Consider the following 8,801-nt stretch of genomic DNA (forward strand, 5'->3'; position numbering starts at 1 on the left):
AGCTGCTTATAAGTTACGGACATTGGTCCTTAACATAGAGGTACAAGCTCAAAAATTAAGGACAAGTGTTCCTTAACTTAGAGTTACAAGAACAGAAATTATGGACATGTAGTCCTGAACTTAGAGTTACAAGTTAAAACGTTAAGGACAAGTAGTCCTAAACTTTAAGTTACAAGCTCACAAATTAAGGACACTTGGTCTTTAACTTAGAGTTACAAGCACAGAAATTAAGGACAGTTAGTCCTGAACTTAGAGTTCCAAGTTCAAAAAATAAGGACATATAGTCCTGAACTTAGAGTTACAAGTTAAAAAGTTAAGGACAAATAGTCCTAAACTTCAAGTTACAAGCACAGAAATTAAGGACAGGTAGTCCTAAACTTAGAGTTCCAACTTAAAAAACATAAGGACATGTAGTCCTGAACTTAGAGTTATAAGTTATAAAGTTAAGGACATGTAGTCCTGAACTTAGAGTTGCAAGTTAAAAAGTTAAGGACAGGTAGTTCTGAACTTAGAGTTACAAGTTAAAATGTTAAGGACATGTAGTCCTGAACTTAGAGCTACAAGTTAAAAAGTTAAGGACATGTAGTCCTAAACTTAGAGTTACAAGTTAAAAAGTTAAGGACAGGTAGTCCTAAACTTCAAGTTACAAGCTTACAAATTAAGGACACTTGGTCTTTAACTTAGAGTTACAAGCACAGAAATTAAGGACATGTAGTCCTGAACTTAGAGTTACAAGTTAAAAAATTAAGGACAAATAGTCCTAAACTTCAAGTTACAAGCACAGAAATTAAGGACAGGTAGTCATGAACTTAGAGTTCCAAGTTAAAAAAATAAGGACATGTAGTCCTAAATTTAGAGTTACAAGTTATAAAGTTAAGGACATGTAGTCCTGAACTTAGAGTTACAAGTTAAAAAGTTAAGGACAGGTAGTCCTGAAATTAGAGTTACAAGCTAAAAAGTTAAGGACATGTAGTCCTGAACTTAGAGCTACAAGTTAAAAAGTTAAGGACATGTAGTCTTGAACTTAGAGTTACAAGTTAAGAAGTTAAGGACAGGTAGTCCTAAACTTCAAGTTACAAGCTCACAAATTAAGGACACTTGGTCCTTAACTTAGAGTTACAAGCACAGAAATTAAGGACATGTAGTCCTGAACTTAGAGTTACAAGTTAAAAAGTTAAGGACATGTAGTCCTGAACTTAGAGTTACAAGTTAAGAAGTTAAGGACAGGTAGTCCTAAACTTCAAGTTACAAGCTCACAAATTAAGGACACTTGGTCCTTAACTTAGAGTTACAAGCACAGAAATTAAGGACATGTAGTCCTGAACTTAGAGTTACAAGTTAAAAAGTTAAGGACATGTAGTCCTGAACTTAGAGTTACAAGTTAAAAAGTTAAGGACAGGTAGTCCTAAACTTCAAGTTACAAGCTCACAAATTAAGGACAATTGGTCATTAACTTAGAGTTACAAGCATAGAAATTAAGGACATGTAGTCCTTAACTTAGAGTTTCAAGTTCAAAAAATAAGGACATGTAGTTCTAAACTTAGAGTTACAAGTTAAAAAGTTAAGGACATGTAGTCCTGAACTTAGAGTTACAAGTTCAAAAGTTAAGAATAGGAAGTCCTAAACTGAGAGTTACAAGCTCAAAAATTAAGGACATGGTGTCCTTAACTTAGAGTTACAAGCACAGAAATTAAGGATATTACCTTGATGTCATTTTGAATCCTTTTTCTGATAAAGCTATTTTTTTATGTATTCTAGTACATTCTACCTCCATATCCTTTTTGAACTTATCCGATAATCTCTAAATCAAAAACCATAAAAACAAAAAAGTCTCTTAAGCAAAAATAAGCAAATAAAAAACTAATGGTATACAAGACAGAAAACCTACGTTAACAATTTTCTTAAGCAAGTCTTCATCAATTTGTGTTGAAGGCATTGAACTTTGATCTTGAGACAATGGCACATGCATACTAGTGGGCTCCGCATCTACTTCAGAAGAAAGAAATGGTACTATCTCGAGCAACTGATACAACTATTATATAAGAAAAAAAAACATAACAAAAAAATAGCTAGTAATCCTGTTAACTTACTTTTTCATTATGGAAGTACTTTTTACATAGGGTGTCATAATGTGGAGATTTCATATCTGAATAACATAGCATCCGGGGGAACCCACATTCTCTGAAGTTCACAAATTATTTTTCCTGAAAAATTGGGAATACTTCCATAATCCAAACACAGAAGGCGAAAGGGAAGCCAAGTATAGTATAACTGTCCTTCTCTTTATCTTTATCTTTCTCTTTCTCTTTCTCATTCTCATTCTCATTGTCTGAAGTATTTTGTTTGGGCTTCAAGCAGCTTTTCAATGATTTTAGTAACTTTTCATAACAAAGAGAGCCCCAATTGAAAGAAGAGCAGAGTTCATCGTCATCTACGATTTTCATTACCTGCTCAGACATATTCTGATTCTTGCGCTTCCCCATCAACACAGATTTAACAAAATAAATTGTTGCCAACTTCACCGTATCATCATGGCTGCCTACAAATGATGCAGTTGTACCATATAGGTGACTAGTAATAAAATTCCATAAATCGCCTAACTCGATTCTATCCTTTCCAGGGAAGTAGACTTTCGAAAGCCTATTCTCTCTTTGACGTAAAACTTTGAAGTCCACTGAAGAAGAACATTTCAACCCAGTAATTATCTGGAACGCTTCACGTGTAAACTTCACTTCATGATCAAAAACCTTGAATGTCATTGAATGCGAGTCATTGCTTATAATTTCTTAAAGCAACACATAATGAATAAGTCTGCCACAGAACTTCACACCTTGCAATCGGAAAAAGTTTCCGAAAACACCATCCCTCAACTTCTTCCATTGCGTGTTCGACAAGAAACTTTTTATTGTTTTCTTATACTGAAAATCTCATTTCCAATAGCTCATCGAATTACGCCAATCATCAAACTCGAAAACACGATCTCCTTCCATTAGCACACTACAAAGAAGGAAATAGAACGTAAACATTAGGACTATTTTTCTGAAATGTCCTTAATATTTAAACTACAAAACTAAAATCTAGGACCTAAGTAGATGCATCTTTAATAGAAGAACAGTAAACTAAAATTAGCTTACAAATTCTTAGGACTATTTTTCTGAAATATCCTTAATAATTAAACTACAAAACTAAAATCCAGGACCTAAGTAGATGCATCTTTAAAAGAAGAACAATAAACTAAAATTAGCTTACAAATTCTTAGGACTATTTTTCTGAAATGTCCTTAATATTTAAACTAAAAAACTAAAATCCAGGACCTAATTAGATGCATCTTTAATAGAAGAACAATTAACTAAAATTAGTTTATAAATTCTTAGGACTATTTTTCTAAAATATCCTTAATATTTAAACTAAAAAACTAAAATTCAGGACCTAATTAGATGCATCTTTAATAGAAGCACAATTAACTAAACTTAGCTTACAAATTCTTAGGACTATTTTTCTGAAATGTCCTTAATATTTAAACTAAAAAACTAAAATTCAGGACCTAATTAGTTGCATCTTTAATAGAAGCACAATTAACTAAAATTAGCTTACAAATTTGTAGGACTATTTTTCTGAAATGTCCTTAATATTTAAACTAAAAAACTAAAATCCAGGACCTAATTAGATGCATCTTTAATAGAAGCACAGTTAACTAAAATTTTTAAACACAGTTAGCTTATAAATTCTTAGGACTATTTTTCTTAAATGTCCTTACATAATCAATATATTGATTGAACCACAAACACATTTCAATACCAAAAGGTTCTCAATAACTTTCTCACAAAAATCTGCACCTTATTCCTCAGCGAATCAAGTTATAATCATTATTTTGGACATTTCACACATACTTGATGACAAATACATCATTGATCACGATTAGAGATATACAAAAAGGAAAATGCATAAAAGCAAAATCGAAAACATACCAGTACGCTGGTTCGCTGCAGAGAAGATGACAAAGTAGAAGAGATTAAGTTGGACAAAGTATACGCAGAAAATTATTGTGGGCTGGGCAGGAGCGATATTGAGAGAGCGAAATTTTGCTTATGAAATTTTGGCTCTGAACTTCAATCGAGAGAAGAGAGTTGCATGCAGGAACGATATTGAGGGAGCGAAATTTTGCCTATGAAATTTTGGCTCTGAACTTAAATGAAAGAAGCGTATAAAGGAAGGGTTTGGGAATAAAAGAAATAGAAGAAAGGGTAAAAATATCTTTTCATATTAGTTTTAATAGAGTAATGGCTATTTTTGCTCAACATTAGAATTGGTGGATAAAAAATAAACACCACCTTATTTAGTGGCTACCATACGCCATTTGGGCTTGTATTACATTACTATACTAATATTAATAGGAGAGAATAAGAGGAGCTTCCCGTTAAAGTGAATTGATAGAAAAATTAAGTCATTTCATTTTATTTCCTAAAATATTCTTTCTTTATTTATGCTTCCATAAAAAAGACGGCGACTTCTTATTTGTTCCTCTTCGCATCCTGTATTAATAAGGGTTACACGTGTTGAGCCCTTTTTTGGTCAATTTTATACAAGATGTATCTTACTATATACTCCATATTGTTTGCCTCTGGGTTAGTTCATTATTTCGACAATTGTCATTACACAATTTAGTAAATACAATGTTTGGAAAAATAATAGGGATCAAATGAGAAGTTCTCCTTTGTGCTGCATGTACCGCTGCATAGTCATATATTTTCCAATAAGCCACGAAAGTTGGTAATAGGGATGATCTAATATTATGTTACCCTAAATATTCATTAAAGATTAATGGTTTAAAAAATATCAAATTTATATACACTGCTCTATTGAAGTAGTCTAAAGTCTAAATCGCATAAAACAAATATAAGATCAACTCGCTTATTCTATGAGAATGGTATTAGCTTGAGGTAATTATGGAGTTTTTTCACAGAAAATCAGCAATAAACAATTATCAAAAATTAAAAAATATCTTTAATGTGCTTGAAATGGAATGACTTAGGAGGTGTGGAGTCTACATTGTTAGAAATTTCAAAACTTACTATTTAACATTAAAAGTCCATAAAATCAAAAGGAAAGGGAAAAATTAACGTACAAGCTATAATTTAGTGCATTTCTAAATTAAATTAAAGCTTTGTTACATAAAAGTTGAAAGAATTGAGGTCTAAGTAAATGCATCAAATGATTAAAAAAATATTTTTATTGGATAAATAGAAAAAAGCTTAAACGTATATACGTGTTTAATATACATAGTAATATTTTTGTTAATATTTTCCGTCAAATAATTTTGTTACTTTAATTATCAAAAGGAATAAAGATCACTAAGTTGTTCTAATCAGAAGAATGGAAATGGAACTGGCATAGCTTTAAGGAACATAACTTTAAAATTGTAAAGTCGTTCTAATGGAACAGAAGGAGACCAAACTATTGGAAACGACTATTTGGAAAAGATAGAAATCACAGTTTTCTTTTTCCTTTTGTTTTTTATATTTAACTTTGACAAGTTAATCTATGCATATGGATATGGTCGTTAAATTCTGAGCAGTGAAGATAAAAACATTTTGGACTATCAGTCTATCAAGGACTAAAATGCAAGCTTTTCCTTTAAAGAAGCATAACGATAAGTTCCAAGTGCAGTATGAAGAGTTAGTTTCTGAAGATAAAGATTGGTTATCAACGAGCCAACATTATCGCTTCAAGTGTACAAAACAATGTCATAATCGGAAAACAAGTTTCATTGTAGTGTTAGTTATCGAAAAGATTTTGAAAGGCTTAACTGGAGACTTTAAACAACAATGAAAGATAAAGTTTTGGTGTAAACAAGGAAAACCAACCTTGTAATTAACATTAAAAGCTAGTACTAAGGTGCTCGAAAGCTGTTCACTGTCCACATTGCACATGACTTTCATTTCCTTCAGGAGGAACAAAATGTCAAGTTCAAGAAGCATGCTTCCTATTTCATTATAAGCTCATTTTAATTACAGCTTTTTTCATATGACGCGTATTTGTAATTACGCCTATATTGTTGGCACTTGGGAGGATTTATTCAACAATATACAGATAATTATATGTAATTCTTAAAAAATAGATATTAGGTTCGCGCGCATAAAAAAGAAGCATTGAGATTGATAAATAACTTCTTTTTTTCTTTAGAAATATTGCTAAATAATTTATTTTTAGATTAATTGGAAGTCCCGGGGACATGAAATGGTCATTAAAGATAAGCTTCATAACTCAAAAGTCACTTTTTTTCTTTTGTAACACAAAATTCATTTTAGTATATATAACTTTATTAATAGAAATATAAAAGTGCCCGGAAAATACAAATTTTAGCCGAAACACTAACGTGGCTATCCTAATCCTCTAATTAATTTAGTAAGATGGATTAACAACTTTGAATTGAAATGAAAAATATAAATTTGCCGAAAAACTGACGTGATGTTGTTGGTATTTCTAAGAGAGGCAAGAGTATGAAAAGAAGAATCATGATTGAATATGTCACTACTGTGTTTAAGAAGAAGTCTAGGGTTTCTAGAATAGATTATCTTGAAGGGTGTTTTTGGATTTTTGTCTTAAATCTACAGTTTAAATGGCACAACAGGTGAGGTCTATAATTTACAACTGTGTGATGCACCCTTTATTGTTTATGTTGCTTATTAAGCAGTATTTTTGGGCTGATGTTGCTTAATGGGCGTATTTTTTCAGTAAATTCAAGTATGAGTAGCAGTGTTTAGTTTGTTAACCTTTTGCACGTCAATTGGTGATTTTGAAAGTGAATTCAAATATGAGCATTAATTTTTGCATTTAGTTTGTAATTTCAAATACGAGCAGCAGTTGTTTTTCATGATCACAGCTTGCTAACTGCAATGACCAAGTTATTAATTCAAAGTAGAAGATGATCACTTTTTGTAAAATTTTAATAATTTAGTTAGAGGATTAGAATAGTCACATCAGTTTTTCGACAAAATATATATTTTTCAGTCACTTTTATATTTCTGTTAACTAGGCTATACTAAAATGACTTTTGTGTTACAAAAGAAATAAAAGTGACTTTTATGTTACAAAGCTTAACTTGAATAACGATTGATGAAATTTACCCTGCGACAAAAGTATATTTGTGCAACTCTCTTAGTACAAAAATTTGGAAATTAAATAACATGGAGGACTATCGAAGGATTAAAGTAAAAAATTTCAAAGGGCTTAACTTTACCTAGTTGGAATATACTGGAACAAAGTTACTGAAATCCGCTCCCAGGTGGAAAAAGAAAATCGGCTCCCAAATCTAAGTTTCCTATACTTGCCACTTCAATTATAATATTTTTGTTCTTGCGTCTAACTTAATGTTTTCTTCACATAATTTACTTTCTTCAAGGGAAAAATCTCCCTTACCTAAGTAGTTTTAAGAATATAGAGGAACATAGAATATTTAATGGAAAATTTTGCTCAAAGAAGGCAGATGCATCGGATGGAAAAAAACAAGAAGATTCAATGTAGAAATTCATCAAATAAAAAGTTATATTACTCTTTTCCTTTTTTTAAAATTTTTCTCTATAATTGTTTATCTTTCGTGGTAGATGGTCTAACAGGGAAAACCTAACAAAGCTTTGATAGTAAGGCATTTCCCACCATTTTCTCGAGGGAGTTGATAGCTTTCTGTCTTAAGCTGTTTCTTCGTGGAATGAACAAAATAATTTATGTGATAATGTGAAACCGTTTAATTGAGGATATAGTTTAATAAAGAAAGAAAGCCTTTCATAACTTGTGATCATAAACATATGAATGGTGTTTGTGTGAATATTAAACTTTTGAAATTTGTGGTTTTAAACATATCATGCCATTTGTATGGTTATAAAATTATGTCATTAAGCATATAAACAATTTAAAGTTAAACTATTTTTATATATATAAAATGGTCATTTTTTTTGGAACAAATTAAAAATAATGATACAATATTGCATAAAATGGAGCAAGAGTAAGTAGTGTCGCGTCATAAACAGTGTTGAAAGAAATATCGTAAACAATGATCAGGTCAGCCATAAGTAGCTGTCAAAACGGTCCAGGTCAGCCCCAACCAGCCCAAGCCTCGCATATTTTTGAATTTGGTGGGCTAGGACAGGTTAACCTACCCAACATTTAAATGGGCCTTAAAATGAACAACCCAGCCCAGCCCAGCCCAAACCAGCCCTAGGAGGGCCACGGGCTAGGACGGGCCGTCCTTTTATTTTGTTTCGAATATTTTTTTCAAATCTTTAAGGATTTCTTCATGACATACTCCTCTCATCATGTGAATAACTCAATAACTACTTTTTGCATATAGTCGTACAAGAAGCTTGATATTAACAATGCGAATAACTTCGGATTACTTCCAAACTTTGCACATAAGTTCAATTCAACTATATAGACATATTTAAAGTCTCGGAACACCAATTGAAGTCCAATAACATCAAAGTCAACTCTTGGTTAAACTTATGAACTCTTAAGTTTTTCAGATTGTCAACTTTCGACAAATAGTGTCGAATTATTCTAGGAACCTCCGAAATAAAATCCGAACATACTTATAAGTCCAAAAGCATCATACAAACCTATCGAAATAATCAAAACCCGATTTCGAGTCCATTTACCCAAAAGTCAAACCTTGGTCAACTCTTCCAACTTAAAGCTTCAAAATCAATAGTCATTCTTCCAAATCATTCCCAAACCACTCGAAAATAAAAAAAAGCGACCATACACTCAAGTCATAATATATCATATGAAGCTACTCAAAGTCTCAA

This window comes from Nicotiana tabacum, chromosome 15 (genome assembly GCF_000715075.1).
Source record: "Nicotiana tabacum cultivar K326 chromosome 15, ASM71507v2, whole genome shotgun sequence".
Classification (NCBI taxonomy): Eukaryota; Viridiplantae; Streptophyta; class Magnoliopsida; order Solanales; family Solanaceae; genus Nicotiana; species Nicotiana tabacum.